This window comes from Wyeomyia smithii, chromosome 2, assembly GCF_029784165.1.
Source record: "Wyeomyia smithii strain HCP4-BCI-WySm-NY-G18 chromosome 2, ASM2978416v1, whole genome shotgun sequence".
Classification (NCBI taxonomy): domain Eukaryota; kingdom Metazoa; phylum Arthropoda; class Insecta; order Diptera; family Culicidae; genus Wyeomyia; species Wyeomyia smithii.
The window spans coordinates 40,235,096-40,255,862 of NC_073695.1; the positions used below are offsets into that span (position 1 = coordinate 40,235,096).

At 38.3% G+C, this 20,767-nt stretch overlaps 1 protein-coding gene across 7 annotated transcripts in view; it reads left to right on the forward strand.

The window, feature by feature from the left end:
* LOC129721459 (opsin, ultraviolet-sensitive) overlaps positions 1-20,767 on the forward strand; it is a 253,856-nt gene that overhangs the window by 83,613 nt on the left and 149,476 nt on the right. For 2 of the 7 annotated variants that reach the window (XM_055674022.1, XM_055674020.1), the window contains exon 1: positions 1,864-2,295. The exons of the other annotated variants lie outside the window; for them this stretch is intronic. The gene's annotated coding sequence lies outside the window, so the exon portion shown is untranslated. Of the gene's footprint in view, positions 1-1,863; positions 2,296-20,767 lie in introns of those variants that run through there. 7 annotated transcript variants of the gene reach the window in all.

A 20,767-nucleotide genomic window follows, 5' to 3' on the forward strand; every position in this document is an offset into this window, starting at 1 on the left:
TAAGAAGTAATTACCTGTAAATTGTCACAAGCTGCTTCTTTGTTCACGTGCAACGACCGAACGGTAAACAAAGAGATGTCAAAACTTGGCATGGCCAAAATATGTTCGCTTCAGAAAGAGGGAAACATATTTCGGCCATACGTTTTACCACTTTTTCAACTTTTTCCAACATGTTAGAGTATACAAACTGTTTCTATGACATTTTATTGATGTTACTACAGCAACGAATTGTATCAAAAGCATACATTTTCGTTACAATAGCTTCCGGACGTTGACTTGTATATTACCACTTCCCCTTGACTTTGGGTTGACTCAGCCATGACTTTGAATATGTATGAACTAATTCCAAAATAACACTACCTAGAGCCAGTTTTTCGCCGAAAATTACAGTGTAGTATGATTCTTAGGTGTGTTATTCAATGTTGCATGCATAGTTTTCTAATATTCATTGAAATTATCAGATAAAATGCGTAAACTGTTACCGGGTGGGTCAAAATATGCATGTGGGCCAAAATACCCCCGTTACCCTACTAGTATTTGCATGAAGCTATGATTTTGTTTATCAAACATTTTTCAAGGAACTGAAAAACTTTTTTCGCGGTAACACTTCAACAATCACATATTTCTTTTATAATTGGACCAATAAGCAATATTCCAATATAGTTTTTTGAAATGTTCAGTTTCTAGAATTCTGAAACACTAAAACTTTATCTTGGAACTCTCGTCATCATCGATATAGCGGTAAGCGATATAATCCAGGTGGCTAAATGATGCTAGCGAACTAGTAGATTATTTCTCCAATGTTGCTTAGGATTTGTTTAAATCTAGGAGTTACATGCAAAAAATAAATGGCAATCTAAAAATGCTCGTTGGTCGACTTATCGACTCTTACAACTTATCTTTCCAGCCACCGATTGAATTCCTGTGCAGTTTGGAACGACCAACAACAAACGAAGCATCGGCGGTAACAAAGGCACGCATATAAACGTGGATTTAAATAGAAAGCAGAAATTACCTACATTTCTTCTGTTGAAGCTTGGCAGTAAACGGGGCTTCTTAGTGCTTTCAAGAAAACACTAAAGTAGTTTAACATTTCCTTTATCACTCTATGATAAGAGGCTTGTGGTTACAAAAATATATTTCAAACATCGTAAACTTGCAAATAGTTTAACATGTTATCTTATTGTACAATACGATTGCTACGTACGATGAGCTATGTTCACACGTTCTAAAGAAAATTCTATGAAAGTACTCAAAAACTTTTTCTAATAATCCGTGCAAAAAATCGCAGTACCTTGACCTAATCATAACAAAGCCAAATGAGGACATTTTTTTTAAATTTGAATGAAAACACAAAACCGTTTTCTATGAGATTGTTTATATAAATGGATAGTCAACAATACTAAAGAGTTTGCTGAGTAGCAAAACAGTGTATTCCTACATCGATAATGCGGTCGTATCTCAGATATAATCCTCCACTTCTTTTGTTCTAGCGTAATAAATTCATTGCTTCCTATTTTTCCTGTAATTCTACCTTTAAAAGCAATGCTTCGTCCTATTTTCTGCAAACGTAACATCAATTACAACACAACCTATTCATCCCTGATAGTTCCATCACAAACCGCACTGGGAATCGGCATGTTATGCGTATGTTTTCATGCTTTCTCCTTTTCACTATCTCTCTGGCGAACCAGAACAATCCCCCTACCGAATCGTGATATACGGGCGACGACGGCTCCACTCCCGCATCCCTCAGCTTTCACCCAGACAGGACCAGACCAGAACCGACTGCAACAGCGCGGGCCAGCTTCCTTTCCTATAGATAGCACTGCCAAACGGCAGGATCAGCTCAGTTCATTACAATCTGTCGTCCTGTGCGGACTCAAAACGACGCGCCGCGCGGTTCTGGGACGCGACCGAGTGAAACCGAAATCTTTTAATTCCTACCGAAGAGCAATACGGGAAACCACGGATCAAGGACTCCTAAGTAGCTAACTAAGCAAAACGTTCAAGTGCGCGCCGTGGCTTTAAAAAGCTTGTTCCAGACGGGGCTCTCGTGTTTTTGGGTTCTAAAATTTACCATAAATAGGTGACAGACCGAGTCGGTGGATTGCGAAAGGAAAAAAAATCCATTTTCGCTGCTTGGTGATAATGCTGTACTGAGAGGCAGTCAAGTGCACAGGAAACGAATGATTTTCCGACCATAGCTAGGAGGAGTGTGAGGATTTTTAGAACACAGTTTGGGTCTGGCCAGGCTGGTTTGGATTACAATTTAACCAACGGATCCCGCATACGGTAGGTGCGCTCCTAATTGGTGGAAAATCCAATCACCGTTGATTCGAATGTGAGGATCCGGTGTTCGATGTGGTGATGCTAGTGGCGGTGCTATTTTATCCCACAAATGTATAATAAATCAGCTATGCTTAGAAAACCGGAAACGGTGCGCTTGCATTGCCAGTGTCGGAATTCATCAAATTGAACAGTATTTTGCCACTTGTGAACCATTCAGTATGGTGTATGGGCTATTTAGGCCGAGACAATAGTGGTTGATAAATTGAATAGTTGGAATGTGTTAATTTGAATTTGGTTTTTTTCTTTGTCTGAATTAATCGAATTTTCAAAATCATTCTTCACAATAGTGAATTAATAAAAGGAGAATTTAATTTCGATTACATCGTTTCAGTATTTCACGGTAATTTTGTGCTGACACTAATTCATTGTTATCAAACAAATAGTTCTTTGAAACTGTCGTGCCTGTTCATCAAAGTGTTTTGTTATTGATGTATTTACTTAAATATTATTTAGTTAAATTGTGATTGGAAATTTTAGAGTTACACGAACAGATATAATCGAGCTTTCTTTCTTTTATCTAATCAAAATGGCATAAAGATGTGCTTTTAAATAAACTCGAACGTCTTGGACAGATTTTCGTTTCAAATATAAAAAGATGAGCAAAAATAGAATCATAGATGAAGCCATCATTTTCGCTGTTGGTTAAAAATTGGATGTGTAACCACGCAGCTCAATAAATATGAAAAAAACAGAACAAAATGGTAAATTTGTTAATATTTAAAAAAGAATTCTTTCTCAAAAGCGTACATAGAAATTTTTATTAGCAATTTTGTTATTCATTGTACAATTATGAAGATAAAACCGTTAAATGCACACCAAAACGCGTTTTTCTTCTTTGATCCACAAAAAAACCGAATTTAACAGAATTGGTGATGATAGAATCGTTTAACTGATGCGGTTTTTACCATTGAAAACTAATTATATTACATGAATCATCAGTTTATTATAGTTTATTAAACATGTAATATCGGTTGGAGAAATATATTATATTACTGGAGCAGATCGTAAAGTTGAATGATTTTCCTTTTATTAAACATAAATACAGAAGTCAATAATAATCTTCGGAATAATCCATGAATCGAACCAAATGTAAGTGCGGGAAACGATGTTTGCCTCTCTTCTGGAAAAGTATGCGTTATAGAAAACAATGTTGAAAAAATAAGCTAAACGGAAATATAATGAAAGGATAGTCAAGACCCTCTTTGACGAAGACCAACAAAACGCTCTTGGGCGAGTTGCGAAATAATTGACTATGAGATTAATTAATTGTAAATAATGTACAAGCTAATGTTTTGAAAAACGAAAACGGTAACGTTGTGTAATTTTCGTAGAAAGAAATCTGAGTATCCTAATGTGGTTTTTTGATATGTTCAATTCATAGTAATATTTTTGTGATTTTTGACGCGGGACACGTCTTACTTTACTTGGGTGGCATGCAGTGTAAAGTGTAACAAAAATGTCCCCTCTTAAAATGCATATTATGTTACTACCACTTGATCGAAAATCGAAGCTCGTACCAAACTTGTGGTATATCTTTTTAATAGTAAATTGATGAAATAATGCGTTGCAAATCAAACATTTTAGTTGAGTTTTACAGCATTCAACCAATTACTAGCTCGCTTTAATAGTGGAGAAAAGGATGGTATAAAGCAGAATTGAACTTGCTTTGTGTAATTTTGAATGCATGCAATATTACTTTTGCTAAACAGATCCTGAAACACGAATGAAGTTTTTCGCAAACTGTTGGTATAATAATTGGCATATCTTTTCAATTACAAACCAGTGAAAAAAGTAACTAAAAACCAATTGAAAAAGCATCGGGTAGCCAATCACGAGCTTACTTTCTATTTCTGAGGTTCATTTTAGAACTATCTTCCAAGTAACTCCACCTTTATATCAAGTTCTCACAGTTTGTCCCAGTTATGCAAAACGAATGTACGAAAATTGAATGTTATTTCCGGTAGAGCTCTCACGAACGCAACAAAAAAACACGTATCCTGTCATGCTGTAGCTCAGAAGGAAGATAATCGAACTGTTCTCGTGTCGGTTTGAAGCAGACACCAAGAGTGTTACGTATTGCATATTGTCGATGTGCGACTAGGGGAAAATTTTATTCGTGATGCCATTAACTACTGGCTAACTTGAGTATAAAGTTCGAAATTCTGCTGAGATGTCGAACTAGTACCGTTTTTTTGAGACGTAATAACCTTTTTAAAGAAGGGTTGTGCATTTTCTAAAACGTATTCAGAATTGTTGGCGAAATGTTCCAAATGTTCCTGTTCAAAATTGAATTAGTGCAAATTTCATTCAGTTATCGTCTAAATGTGTCTTGAATACCACCCTCCTACCATTTTTGTCTAACGTTATTTTTTTCTGAGTGGGTAAAACTACAATTTTAACACACATTATACCAATCAAATAAACCGTTCTGGCTTTGAACTTTATTTTCACTTTTGGAAAAAAAATTGTTCTTATTACTCCATGCCGTACAACCAGCAATGTTTAGCTTTTTTTTTTGTCTTTTTTACTATAAAAAATACTAAGCATATGAAATCTTTGAAATAATCAGTTTTTATATTTTTGCGGATTTTTTTTCGGAAACGCAAATTTACTCATGTCACAACTATCAAACAGACCGTCCTGGCTCTAATAGATATTTGCAATCATCAATACCATTTTCACATCAGAAAACGTAATAACGTTTGCATTAAATAAAGAACTTTTTTCTGATGGTGATAAAAAAAACTAAGCCAGATGATTACCACATCGACGTTCAGCCACTCCATCTCCTCCAATGATTGCTTCGAGTAGTGGGCGACGTAACTTCCGGCCATTTATAGCACTTGGAACTATAAATTTCCCCGTTCACGGCCAGTCCTGAACGAAAAAAAAGCGGCTTTAACATCCCCTTCTCGCAGATTGTCAACCACAGCAGCACCTTCTTGGGGAACTTGATGTGTGAAATGAACTTCACCTCGGAGCTTCCTTCGTGGGGAAGGAAAACATGAAATGCCCTGCCAGTCGTTGCTATCCAGGGTGAGATAGGTCTCGTTGTCCATCAACTTCACCATCTTATTTAGTCGCTGCCTCTGCGCCATTGCCTACAGCTTCGAGACTAGTGGACGGGACTGCCGCTTCCTCACATGTATGTCCATGTTCGCCAGGTACTTTTTCACTGTTTGGCCGGTTGCACCGATCTACCGGCCAAGCGCATGCAGCGATGTAGCCACTTTTCCCCGGTGTTCCTCTTGAGCATCTTTTGGAGCTATTGTCGCTCAAAGTCGCTGTTTTCGCCATCACGGTTAAAACTCGACTAACAGAGCTGTCCATTCTTTCGTGCTGACTCAAGGGTTACTAAGATTGATGCTGCATGGGTAGTTTCGTCGGTGCGTGTGATGGTGAACCCATGAAAATTGGCAATTGTTGTACATTGTTTAATGCAAATATTATAATCAATGTACTCTTTTATATTTAGCGTGAAATCTTCACTCGCTTCTAAAGTGGTATTTTTTTTTATGCAATCATTTTTTCCCGTCAATCATTGTAGACTACATCTCAAACCTATTGCTAACATTGCAAATAAAGTTATAAAATTGCAGTGTTTAATTTTTTCATCAAAACATTTCGTAATATCGTTAGAACCATAACGTTACAGTATTTATTGAAAAGACTCATCATACTATAAACTGGCTTGCTCATAACCCATTCTGTTCTATATGAATTTATTACAAAGATTTTTCACGTTCCTAACGAATGCGTAGGAGCATAGAAGTTGAGTTTTTCTATCAAATATTCTGAACGTATGCGTTGTGAAACTAGATCATTACCTAGAGTGACCAAAGCAATTTCTCTTCTTTTTTCATGTGTTTCTATATTAATAAGCATGCAACGCGGTTCATTCAAGGGAGAGGAAAATGATGCAACCTAGTTTGATTTGAGCAAATAACTAGAACTATTTTTGTACTGATTCGATTCTGTTGGAATGGGCATCTTGATAACGACCAAAGAACACTACAATATTCTAAAATAGATAGAATGTAGAAAACGTCAAACTTTTGCTGGAATTATTGAATATCTGATTTGGCACTTATTTCCATGTGCAATTTCATGTCATCGGCATATGTTAATACTTCAAGACGATTCAACACAAGGGTAACAATATTATCAAATAACATGAAAAAGAAAAGGCCTAAATGGGACCCTTGTGGAACTCCAGATGTCACTTTGGCTGGTACAAAAAGTTGTCCCTTAATTTCAATCCATTTAAATAGGCCTATTCCAAATTCTAGCTTTTTGAGTTTGAAGATTAGCATGAATTTATCTATTCTGTCAAAAGCTTTACCCAACCAAAATACAAAACGAAAATGTAGCCAAAGCTGTTATTTCTTTATGAGAAAACCCTCTCAAGGAGTGTTTATTATTAGGATTTCGGGTCGCTGTGATGTTCACATCAAACTCGTCGTTTATCTTAAACTCTACCAGACAAGCACTCACCACCATTCTACGTTTTGTTCTAGCATTCTTCTTGCTGTTCTGACCTGGTTCATTTTGAAGTTATTATAAATCCTTCAAAAAAAAGTTATTGAATTGATATTAATCTCTCAAAACAAAATAAAAATTTTCAGTAATTTATTTAAACATACGTATGCTTACAAAACTAATAATTGAAATCCCTGATTTCATTAAAAAAGGTAACTAACACGAAAAATGGGACCCAAATGCTCTGTACACATTTTTCAGCGAGATACAGATGGTCAAATTTTTCAACACCAGACGAGCCAGGTGCTACACTGGATTCTAGTCGAACCACTATATTCCCTAACTAACACGCTGAGAATCCTGAGTAAGAATTCCCAGGATTCCTATAACTCAGTGACGGAGTCGTGAGAGGAATCGTTTCTGCGATACGTACGGAATCTGTTCGAATCGCATATGGAAAACTTCTCAAGAATCCTACAGAATTCAAATGAATCGTGAAAGGAATCGTTTCTGCGATACGGACAGAATCAGTTCGAATCGCTTATGGAAAACCTCAAGAATCCAAATTTAGGAATCTCGGCGACTCGGCGACAGAATCGTGAGAGGAATCGCCTCTGCGATCCGGACAGAACATTTTTACGCGGTTTTTTACGAGGTATTTTGAATGAACGCGTATGTTTAGGCGCATTTTCGAATCAACCATGTTTCTTACGTGGGATTTCGAATTACCGCGGTCCTTCAACGCAGATTTGATTCTCGCGTATTTAACGTGGTTTTTTACGAGGTATGTATTTCCAGCGTAAAAAAACTGAGTGTATAGCATAAGACTGAGGAAAACGTGTCGTTATCTGTCTATCATTTTTTTCCAGATGAAATTGAAGAATCTAACCAACATCATAAAGAATATTATACTCATCACGAGAGACGGTAAACTTGCACTCGTTTTGGATCAAATTGCGTTTCTGAGAAAGTTAGTTATTTCTCTCTTAGAGTGTTCTACTTCGTAATTTAATCCTGTAACTTGGTAATTCTACTTTAGAAGTATACAAAACCTATGTCTGGGATTGATATTGACCAAACAATCGTGTAACTAATGGTTGACAAATGAAAATTTCTCTCTTAACAAGATTCTTTTTTAGCAGTCCCTTAGGCACTGATGATGGTTATAAGTAATAACCGAAATATGTATCTGCGGACGATTTCAGCGGTATTCTATTTTTGTAGTACTAGTAGAATTAAATGGAAACATTGCATATTCTCAATATCTAATTCTATTGTACTAAGACGCTCAATGTAAAATTTATTATATATCAGCCAAACTAGATTCCCCTTTTTTTGGCTTCCTCTGATCTGAACCTCAAATGATATGATTTAGAAAGACCAGAAATCAAATCTATGTAGGTATCATCAAAGTAAATTGAACACTGCGACTGTACATGGACCTTGCGTGTTCTTCTAGCATCAAGCCGAAATTGTTTCAACCTATTAGAATGCGAACAAACTTCTTTGAATATGCGAACAGAATTACAAATTCGAACGACTGACTCTTACGAGGACAGATTATTCGACATGACTGACGTCCCGGTTAGAATAAACTCATATATACGTTTGTCGCAACCATAGATTTCGCATAGATTCCCTAGGATTCCTCACATTGGAATCGTAAAGCGTCCGCAATAAGGAATCCTGACGAAAGAATCCTCAAGAATGCCTTGTATATGGGACTGGGATTCTTGAGTGAAAATCGTGTTACGAGAATTTTTCGGATACGAAACCTTTGACTTTAACCGTTTTGTGCTCGAAATTTTTCTATCTTTTGTGATTTTCATTTGATTTCGATGGCACCAAAAGATCTACTTTCAAATTAGCGTCAGCGGTGCCCAAGAATTATCTCATTCCCGGGAATCCGTTATTTCGAAAACTGAGGAATTTCATGAATATTTGGACAAAATCTAACAATTATTGGTTCAAGATACATAAAATTACTTTAACAGGCCATTCGTATGGTTTTGGGTATTTTGGTTTTAGTCAATTGGCTGGAACTTCGGGTTCAATAACATCCGTTCACATGTACACTCGGTTCTAGCCTAACTCTGGCCATCATCTCGAGAAACCACATTTAACAATCAGTACTTGAAATGTCAGTTCGGGTATTAAAAAAAACAGAAAACAACATCCAGGACGGGTCAGGTACCGTCAATTGCGGCGTTTTTTTTCGGGTCCGGATCGGGTACGGCTAGTTGGAACAAATATTTCTTCGGGTTCGGGTCGAGTATGGTTAACAAATTTCCCATACCCGATCATCTCTACTGTCGACCTTTCTATGTAGACTTTATGCAGTCCTTTACCTGACGAAATAAGGGACTTGGAGTAATACTCCAAGTCCCTTATTTCGTCACTATAAATATATACGGTTCGGTTGGTAAAAACAGTTCGCAAACTTGTTGCAGATTTGCTATGACTCAATACTAGCAAAATATTTATATTGTATGCGAAATGGGAAGCTATTAGACTTTTATTTTTACTGGTAAACCTTTGGAACTTTTTTTATGAGCATGATTGACCGCCCGCGGTTGCTACTCCGTTATTGCCAGATCAGCAGTAATTACACAGAGAACCAATAGATGATGCTTGGGACCAACATGCATCCTCAATGTGTAAAAACTGGTGATCTTAATATGTTTATCAGGCAATACCAGCGCCGGCCGCATCCGAATGCAGGTCAAAGAAGGAGTTTGTATAGGAAAATGTTGACGTGATACTCGCTTTATGGAAGCCGAGAACACCTCTGCACTTCCACGAATGGGATGTTGGAGAAAGGGCAAGGTATACAGCAGGGTTCGTTTTGGTGAACGATGCGCTGATTTCGAGCGTCGGGTTCTTTACAACAAGTGTCGCGCCATTGAGTTCATTACATCCGCCGCGATATTAATAATGCGATTCGAACTTATTCAGTTTGAAAATGTAACACCGCAACAATAAATCGTACGCAAGGATACTGGATCTTTGACCGAATCGAGACAACTTCAAATGATCGGATATCTCCTCGTAAGGTGATCCTCTTTATACCGAAAGCTATTGCGCGTTGTTGATCTATCTGAAGATAATACGGCCTCTTGAAATGTATAAACGCGGAGTCTCTCTAGGTTCGGTCAACCGGATATTTTCTATATAACAGATCGACTAACGACGTCTCTCGTATTCACTTCGTCTGCTCTAAAAAAACGATCCCGCGAAAAACACACCTGAAAAACGGAATATAAAAATGATGCGCGCTTATTACGGAAACGAACCATGAGTATCTTTCTTGCCAAACACCGCGATCCTCTGCGTACGACGCGCGTGAAGTAGCCTTTACCACTTGTAGCAACCAGCTATTTGTCAATCTCGAGTACACGTTGGCCGCGATTCTTTGGAAGGTATACATCGCATTTTCGTTAGTCACGATATTTATCGACCGAACGAAATCTTCGGTGAGACATGAACAAGCATCTGGGTAAACTCCGCGAAATCACTTAATTTCGAAAACGTTCATATGAGCAAAATTTCCCGAACCGGAAACGCGGTTTACACGGTTTACACCGAAGCATTACGCACGACCACTATTTTTCCTTCTACCGACGCAGACGCTCGGGGATACGACATTTCGATGTGAATGTTACCTATTAAATAGAAAAACTGGCAAAGTTTCATGCATACAAAGCCTTAATAATTTAAAAACGAAGTTATCCATATTGACCAATATATAGTCTCAAGTTTATTAACAAAATGCCGAACTAGTCATAATTGGAACGTATTATATAAATCATCTGCACAAAAGCTATAAAAATCGAAAAAGTGAAGCATAAGATTTTGGCTATCATTACTGCACCATAGTCCGACAATGACATTGGTAAATAGTGTGCAGTTTATAGAAAACCCTGTGTCGTGTCCAACGGAACACATCCTTTTTCTTTCAGCCATCTTGACTTCTTGACTTTTCTCTTTTTTTTTCTTTGTGCAACTTTTCCATCCGCTTCCTACAACAGCTCTCCAAAAACTGATTCGACTTTTACTGTTACGCAAACAAAGTTCTGTTGCTAGCCGTTAGGTTGCTGTGATCTATTGTTCAAGGTACTCGTTTTTATTTCTAAATATATATATTAAATGCACATTTATTTATTTCTTGTTATTTTTTTATTATTTCTTATAGATATGTTTTTTAAAACATATTTGTTTTATTCAGCGGGTTCATACTCTACAATTCCCTTCTCCTCTACTCTTTTACTCGACTATTACTATTAAATTATTCGAATATATGATACAAAATCATGTCCTTGAACTTGTTTGGTTTAGTAAGTGCTCTCTTCGGTTTCTCGTATGGCTTATTAATCTTTTGAAATTCATCTCTAATCGTAGTTACTAGTGATCCATGTGAGTTATTTGACTCTGTTGCCGAAGATGAATTGCTCATGTCCTCAGTATTTACCATAATAGTTGCACTCGAGTCTGAAATTCGCTTAGCATCTTGAATGTTACGTGCATACTGAACACCATCCTCGTTTCGCACAACTATCTTAGCACCCTGTCGTGTAAGTACTGTATACGCTTTCTTAGAAAAGGTCGGATCTAGCTTATTATTATTATTTAGCACTTTCCGTTGCACCTCTACGCTTATCAGCGTATTTCTTGCTGATCAATTTAGCTAGATCATCATTTTCTTTTACATTAACTCTATCCAATTCATCAATGCTTTTCGAATCCCACAAACTTGGAAATATTCCACGGTATTTCCAACCTACAAGAAGCTCGAAAGGAGTTACTCCCAGGCGTGAGTGTGGCTTCATCGTATTGTGGATGTGTACGTATTCCTGAAGTGCTTCTTTCCAGTTTATCCCACTTTGTTTAGCAGCAGCAAGAGCTTTAATAATCCCTTGATTTTGTCTCTCAACGGAGCCATTTGACTGTGGGTGTAGTGGAATTGACTTATATATTTTAACTCCTTTGGCCTCCCAATAGTTTACGAACTCCGTTCCCTGAAATGGAGGTCCGTTGTCGCTCTGAATCGAAAGTGGTAGACCCCAAGTATGAAAAATTTTACAAAGAGCCATGTTTGTGTTGTTGGCATTTATCGTTTTAACTTCTATCACCGACAAATATCTAGAGTATGTGTCTATACAAACTAGTAGTTCGCCGAAGCTGCAACTAGGAATTGACAAAAAATCAACCTGCAGCATTTGCCAAGGACCATCAGGTAGTTGCCGACTTGTCGGAGGGATTGGCGGGTTTTTCTTCGAAATAACCAGACAAATCTTACAACTCTTGACGTAAGACTCAATACATTTGCTCATTCCCGGCCACCAAAAATATTCTCTCATGATTCGTTTCATGGCCGCACAACCAATATGTCCCTGGTGCGCCGTTTCCAAAGCCCTTGTACATAGTCGTATGGGTAACACTATTCTATCGTCTTTGAATACAATTGAACCTAGAGTTGTCAAATATTTGGCTTGAGATTCGAACTGACGGAGGTTCTCAGGCCAGATACCAGATTCTTTAGCCGCTCTGATTTGCGCAAGTTCTACATCGGATTCGGAAGCAAGCTCGATATCATTCCAGGTTATATTCATGAGGCCTCCATCGATAGCATAGAGCAAATGTTCATCATCTTCTTCGTCAAATGGTTCATCAGTTTCATTCACTATTAAACGAGATAACGCATCCGCAACATTCAAATGGCTTGGAATTCGTTTAACAGTAAAGTCATAAGACTGGAGCCTCAAAGCCCACGATTCTGCGCGGGAAACAGCACGTTTACTCGCTTTGTGTCCTTTACCGAAAATAAATTCGTTTGCTTCTGAATCTGTTCTAATCGAAAACGATCTACTCGTCAAATAGAAAGCAAATCTTTCCACTGCCCAAACAATGGCAAGTGCTTCTCTTTGTGTTTGAGGGTACTTTTTTTCCACATTGGTTAAAGCCTTTGATGCGCAGGATATTATTCGTGGGACTCTATCTTTATTAAATTGTATGAGCACTGCTCCCAAGCCAATGGCTGAGGCATCCACATACAATTCTGTTTCATCCGTCACACTGAAATACCCTAATCTCGAAATTGATGCCAGAGCCTCGTGCTTCAAAAATTGGAATTCTGCTTCTTCAGCCTCCGTCCAGTAAAAAAAAACTCGATTTAGCTAAAACTCGCAACTTCTCTGTTTTATCCGCTCTTTTAAAAATGAACTTTTCGATAAAGTTTATGAGGCCTAGAAAGCTCTTGACCTCAAGCTGAGTTTCGGGTCTACGAAATTCCTTTATTGCCCTCAATTTGTCCTCTTCGACTCGTATACCGTCATGTGCCAGTGAAAACCCAAGAAATTTAACTGCTTGTTGTCTGATCACGCATTTCTCCTCGTTTATGCTCACGTGGTGCTCTCGTAATCGGGAGAGTACATGTTGTAAATTTTCATCATGCTCTATTTTTGTTTTTCCATGGACAATAATGTCGTCTAAATAGTTTCGAACGCCCCGACAGCCACCAAGAATTTTCGTCTGGAGTATCTCCTGAAAAATGTCGGGTGCATGCCAAAAACCAAAGGGTAATCTTTTAAAACGAAATGTTGCGTTGCCCGCAAAAAAATTCGTAAGATTTCTTGACTCTTCTGCAAGTTCGACGTGAAAGAATGAACTTTTCTAATCTAAAGTCGAAAACCAGGTTGAACCATGTAAATCGGTTAATATCTCCTCGAGGGTTGGCATCCGGAATGGAGTTCGTATAATTGATTTGTTGGGTCCTCTCAGATCAACTACCAATCTAATGTCATTTTTTCCTTTAGGGACAACCAAAAGAGAAGAGCAAAACGACTTATCCATTGATTCGGTCACCCGCTCAATAATGCCAGAACATAACAGCTCATTTAGCCTGCGTTCGGTTTCCGTTCTGAATGTAACAGGAATATTGGTGTAAACATTTCTGGACGGTGGTTTTTCTTTGTCGTAGCTCAATACAACAGCGGGTACATTGAATTTTGGAAATTCTTTGGAAGTCAAGGCGAGAATTTCTCCCGGAAATAACTTCGTCACACAACTTTGTGGTGTTGAATAATTGATCGGTACGTTAAGTCCCATCTGAAGCACACTGTACCGAATTGCAGTGTTTTTGCTCAACAAAGGTCGTGCATTCTTAATGACATAAAACTTTTCTAAGTATTTTGGACGATCATTGGAAATATGCAGCTCGGCGACAAAAGTCGCAACCACGTTTATTTCGCCAGGACTTGCGTACGCCCTTAGTGGTTTGTCTGTACCTTTAGTCACCGAGAACAATTGTTCTTCCGATTGCACATTACTCATGAGATACTTGAAAACATCTCCACTAATCGTGTTAACTTCAGCCCCGGAGTCAATGAGAAAAGCAACTCGTACGCCAGCAATTTGGCCGATGACAACGCCATCCTTTGAATCGTCGTTCCAACAATGATTTAAAATGATAGTTTCTTGTGATTCACTCTGAAAAAATTTGTAGTTTTAGCATAAAAACTTAGTATAATTTCTCATACGAGCCAATAGGTATTTCTGCGATGAATATGTTTCTTTTAAATGAGACAAAATTTCTTTAGTGTTTGTTTTGAAATCGTTTTTTGTGTAACACAAAATTTATTCAAAAGAAGAAATATCGTACAGATTCATGAACTAGTAACACAATTCAAGTCGCAGAACTCGCTTTGGCATCGTAGTGGATTAAGGATTTTATTCACTCACAAGCTTATTATTCTCTTCGATTTTCTCGTCCTCTTTGATTACTGCAGCAATCTTTTTTTTGTTTAATAATGCCATCCACTTCTTTATTTCGTTGAATAGTTGGAACTGAAACAGGTTGATCATGGCAAGCCCGTTCAATATGTCCCACTCTCTGACAATTGCGGCAAACCTTATTGATAGCGTGACAAGTCGATGGTAAATGGAACCTGCTGGTGCATCTCCAACACGACGGGTTGACCAATGACTCAACTTTTTTATTCGCACCACGACCACGAAAGGTGCCTTTGCCTCTTGTATTTGGCCAATTGCTGTACTTTCCCTGGTTGAGCTCTCGAGCATCTTGTGTCCTGGGATATGGAACATAACGATGTGAGTTACCTGACCCTGTTGAACCGTAAGACAAAGCGGCAACTTCGGCATACGTTGGTACTTGTGGGTGGTAAGGTGCAAAAATTTCTTCATTTGCTTTGTCCAGTTCGTATGCGCGTACCTTATCGATCAAATTCATAAGCGTTCCTCCTTTACGCAACAATTTTCGTCCCGTCTCTCTGACTTTTAGGTTTACGGCATGTAACTGAATCACGTCGGCTACAGTTTCCATCAGCTGTTGGTCTTCGAAGTCACATAACTTCGCAGTGGTAATCACTCGTTTGACATAGTTCATATCTGACTCACCCGTTTTTTGTAACATAGAACGCAGCTTTTGGCGTTGCATTAAATTATATTCGCGAGATCCAAAATAGTTTTTCAACCGGCTCTCTGTATTGGAAAATGGAGCTGTAGCTGCATCTGGCGTGTCTGCTGTAGATGAGGTACCTTCCAAAACTTCCAGTAATTTATAACCAGCTTTAACTTTGAATATGTTCATCTTGGTGATTTCGTCCGTTATACCAACTAGCTGTAGTGAAGCGTCTAGTAACTCTTTCCAGCATTCGTAAGTCCTTCTATCGATCTCGTCTTCGTTGTGTCTGGGAATACACTCGGGTATGTTTAATGACGCCACAGACAAATTGTTTGCGGTTGCCATGAGTGACGACTCAGCGACACCGATTTGTTCATCAACGCACCATTTAGAGTTTCTTTGTCTGAAACTTGGTCCTGCTTCACCGAGGGAAATGGATTCCTCGAACTCGCGTTTATGTTTTATTTTTTTCAATTTAGAAGCAAGGAAAATACTTCGCTTTTTTTTCGGAATCGAGAGCTTTCTTCAGAAATTTCGCAGCCTTTTTAGCGGATTTTTTTCTACAAGAGAAGTAAAATGGCAGTCAATTAGTTCTAATTTCGCAATAACGAAAAAATTGACACATTTTTTTTTCTCAACGCACTGTTAATTTCTCATAGTGAAGAACCAATGTTCTCTCAGCCTCACAGAGCTATCGATCCTACCCAGAGGAGCTATCGATCCTTCCCAGAGGAGTCGAAAAAAAATTTTTTTTGTCCCTCCCAGGGGAGCATAAAATATTGTTGCAGCCTCACAGAGCCGTTGCTCTTTCACAGGGAAACAAACATCGGTATGCCACCACCTTTTGGCAACCATACCATTTTTTTTGTCCCTCCCAGGGGAGCATCAAATATCGTGGCAGCCTCACAGAGCTGTCGTTCCCTCACAAGGGAGCAAACACCGGTATTCTAGCACAAACCAATTCTTACACCGGTTTAACTTACCTCTTGGGAGCGTTATCGACTGTGCCAATGTCGTGTCCAACGGAACACATCCTTTTTCTTTCAGCCATCTTGTCTTCTTGACTTTTCTCTTTTTTTTTCTTTGTGCAACTTTTCCATCCGCTTCCTACAACAGCTCTCCAAAAACTGATTCGACTTTTACTGTTACGCAAACAAAGTTCTGTTGCTAGCCGTTAGGTTGCTGTGATCTATTGTTCAAGGTACTCGTTTTTATTTCTAAATATATATATTAAATGCACATTTATTTATTTCTTGTTATTTTTTTATTATTTCTTATAGATATGTTTTTTAAAACATATTTGTTTTATTCAGCGGGTTCATACTCTACACCCTGCTTTTTAAATTTCATTTCCAGGTCTATTTTCGTACAAGAATAAAGATCTTTCGTGATCTTTCCCATATTTTCCATTACATTATAGAAAAGTTATTGGTACCCATCTTTAACGACAACCGGCTCCCATCGATAACACCGCTAAAGTCCTAGTGTCAACGACAACCATCGATATGTCGCAGGTGGCACAAAGCATGTGATCCACCTCCCGCACCTGAAAATCATCATATAGGAAAATTATCAACTGCTTCACCACAGTCAAACAGACTTAAGAAAAACTTAGATGTAAACAAAAACTGTCCCTGCTACCGTGACCCCGCACTGTTACCAAAGCCAGATAGGTCCTATTGAAAACGTCAAAAGCCATCGGTAATTTCTCGATAATATCGATAAAAACTCGGAAACAATCGATGCCATCGTCAACGACTCCGCTCGATATTTCCCATCACTATCTGAAACAATCTTAGAATGAAACGCGATGCTTACTATATGAACGTAGCCCATTGTCAGTGCGGACGAGCCACTAGCCAAATGCATGAAAACAAGCGTTCAATAAACTTGTTTCCACATCACCCACTTCATTCGCGCCAACACTCATACCACCGCCGAGTAACCATCGCACCGACTTCATCACATGTACACATAAGCAAATAAATCTTGCCTCTCTACCCTCCACTATATATCGGTGGATTGATGTACGCAAATGATAAACCTTTGGAACTTTTTTTATTTAGATATAGTAACGGGTGACAAATCTGGAATTTTTTTGGGGCTCTTTTACCCCAGAACAAACACGCTCAGAGAGGAATGAGAATATGTAGATGAAAGCTCTATCTTTCCTCTTAAGCAAGTATTTTTTGTTTTGTTTATGCATACTCAGTTCGGTAAAAAATGACATTCCAAAAGTGTACAGTTCGCTATGAACTGCACAACAATTTTGGCAAAAAGTTTTCCTAAAACCATTTTTCAAGCGAAAATCTTCCGGTTTCTATTATGTATGGGTTCCTGTGAACCTCAACTATAATCCACCAGACAGATAGTAGAAGACCGGCCGAAGTAGTGGACAGAAAAGGACTTTTTCCTTTCTGTCAAATCATGGTCCAAGCCTAGGGGTTTGGCTATCAATCCAAATATATACCAGAACGAATGTTTGAACAATATTCTGATTCTATTTTTTCCAAAACATCATACAGATGAAAAGTATGTGTTTCGGTCAGAGAAAATATCATCACAGTACGTTGAAAACACAAACGATTCTGAGCAACCACTCGACTCCATTTGTACCCCAAATCCACAACTCAACAAATCTACCACAAGGTCGTCCAATCGAAGATTTCTTTGGGATTTTGAGTTCTTTCGGTGCAAAAATACCTGGAGATCAACGAGTTGCGAACAGTGGATAGGTAGAATGTAGAATCAAGAGATGCATTAGAAAAGCGAACAAGGCCGTACAACGCAACGCTCTTGTTTTGGCATCATAAGAAAACTTTTCTCAAATGTTTAATATTTTTTGTTAGTTCACAATAAACGTATCGTCATGAGAAACAAATCAGTTTTAGGGATATTCTGCTTTGTCAGCACGAAAATTTTTTGAACAATTGGTGAATAAAAAGTCTAAAAAATTGTTTTGCTTATTCCAAACTTGATTCAATTTAAGCTGACTAGTTATGTCAAAAAACGATCGCAGAGTTTTGTTTCCTCCTACCACAGGATGCAAGAGTGATTCATTATCATCATTTATAATAAAATTATTTTAATTAAAATCCTTATATATAAAAGTTTTGTGCGTTGGTATAGAAAGCGCTAATCATTAAATCTCCGGTATCTAAAAACTATTGCATTTGATTATTTTTTGGCAAGGTGGAGTGAAAAATAATCAGAGAAGAATAATGTCGTTTTCGTTTTTGCGGTGTAGCTACCCCGCGGACTACACTTTGTCCTATCACTGTTTTTTTTACATTTTCCGGACTATCCTTTTTCTGTCCCGGACAGTCCGCGCAAGAAACAGAGTGCAGTTTTGAATGGCACCAACACATTCACACGTATGTGTCAAAATAAAAAAAAAATGTGTCAAAATCGGTTTGCTTTGATTATCGTTCTTCGCGTGTCGAACATCAGGTTGAATTTTATTTATTTTATTTTGTTATTTTGTAATTTTTCAGTAAATTGGCAAACTTCTCGTACAGTAGCACAAACGCGATAAAAGACAATGGCGATAATGACCAAAACAAAAGTGACAGCTGCCTCTGGTATTACGCACACCATTGCAACTGCTCGGAAAGTGTTTTTATTTTCAGCTGCAAAGCGTAGTTAACTCTTCAATATAACTTTAACCCAGAATTCGGCACGCTTCTGGGATGCTAAAAGTGCTGAACCCCAACAGCCACAAGCACTCCTCCATCTCATTTCTTATCAGATAATGATAAATCACGATCGTTCCCGAACAAATCAAAGGTACAGTAGAATAACAACTAGGGTGTGGGACTATTTCGGCAGGGGTTTTCTTAGTCATATATTTCTCATTAGAATTAAGCAAAAATTAAGACGAAGAAAACCACTGACGAACTAGTCCCACACCCTACTACCTAGAAATACACTAGAGTACTTACGGTGCTCAAATTAACACAAACTGAGCTGCTTTATTGTTTGACACCCCCCATATCCGATACACTAATTATAGAGTCAAATCATCTCGCCCCTCAAAACACAGTCACTGTTGAATATTTTATTAAGACACTATCAAAATATCATCAAGGGTTTTCCGATGAATTTGCCGCATACAGTACGGATCGTTTATTGAATGTTAAACAAACAAGCATGTGGAGCATGTTGAAAATCCATGGAACTCCGAACTGTAAGAAGCTTAAGACACACGACGAGCATAGCCACCCATTTTGTTTTTTTTCCACTGTCTCGCAGATACCATGGCAAGAATGCCAAGAATGTTTAGCAATCATTGGTCAGTGCTGGCAGAGCAATTGTGATGGAATTTAAGCTTAGGTACTAGTATTAAACATCTTCTGCTGTACTTTTGGAAGAACAAAAAGCAAACGCGATATTACTTCCGATTTAGTACCGTTTACTGTTTCAAAATGACATCTAACATTTTGCTTTTAAATTATTGGTTACACCGTTCCCAACGGTTGGCGACTGCTGTCATTGACATGGCGAAACCAAACGTGCCTCTTCACACCTACACAAAATCACATATAGAGACTTATCGAATAAAAATGTGTGCTTCTCTTTTTGGCACACACGACAGCCAGTCAAAACATTAATAGCACCGGCAACGCTGCTTGGCGATGTCAAATTTCGACCAACGGGAACGGGAAGGAAAAAAAAGAAGGTTTGTTTTGATCGTGCGTCACTTGTTTTCATTAAATCTGTGTATTTTATTTGTTAAAGGTAAAACTAAACAGTGTAAGTGAAAAACTTGACCGTTCGTGCCTCTCCGGAGAAATATAGTCAAACGGTCAGACTCAGCTTTTTTGCTGCTGCGTTTGCGGGTTTTTGTCGTGTTCGCGTAGTGTTTGTTTGGTGATGCTGATTCACTTGCACGTAGGAAATCCAGCGATTAAATTGGACAAAAAATCCATTCGTTATCTGGAAGGTACCGTTCATATGAAGGCATATTGCGGATTCCCCCAGGATGTATCCGTGTTCGGAGCACGGCATCGGCGCTAATGGCGCAAAAACGCAAGCCTCCGATCCGATTTGCAGAAGTGCTGCACTCAGAAAGTAACTTTTGCACCCAGAATGGTATGCTTTCGATCTCAACAAATTATTATTAGAAATTTGACGTCCAGCACCGCCGGATGATGTTGAATCGCTGGTGCTACCAAAGCAAGGCAATACTGCTATTCAGCGGTAGGTTTGCGTGAATATATGGCTTTCACCGGGTACTAATATGTCGTTTTATATTTTTTCTGGAATTTGCTGTCAGCTGATTGTTGCGACGAGTGGTGTGCTCATCTTGATAAAACACTTGCTCTGCTTGAAGCCTGGGGACAGACCGGTAGCAGAAGTTCGAGTTGCTAAATGCTAAATACGATCAATCTGCTTCATATCGGTTTTTTGTAGAGTTGCCATCGTTAGTAGTATTATTATTAGTTAGTTAGTTTGTAGTAGTATTATTAGTTAGTTATTTATTGAAATTATGAATTCAAACGTCCCAAGCAGATAAGG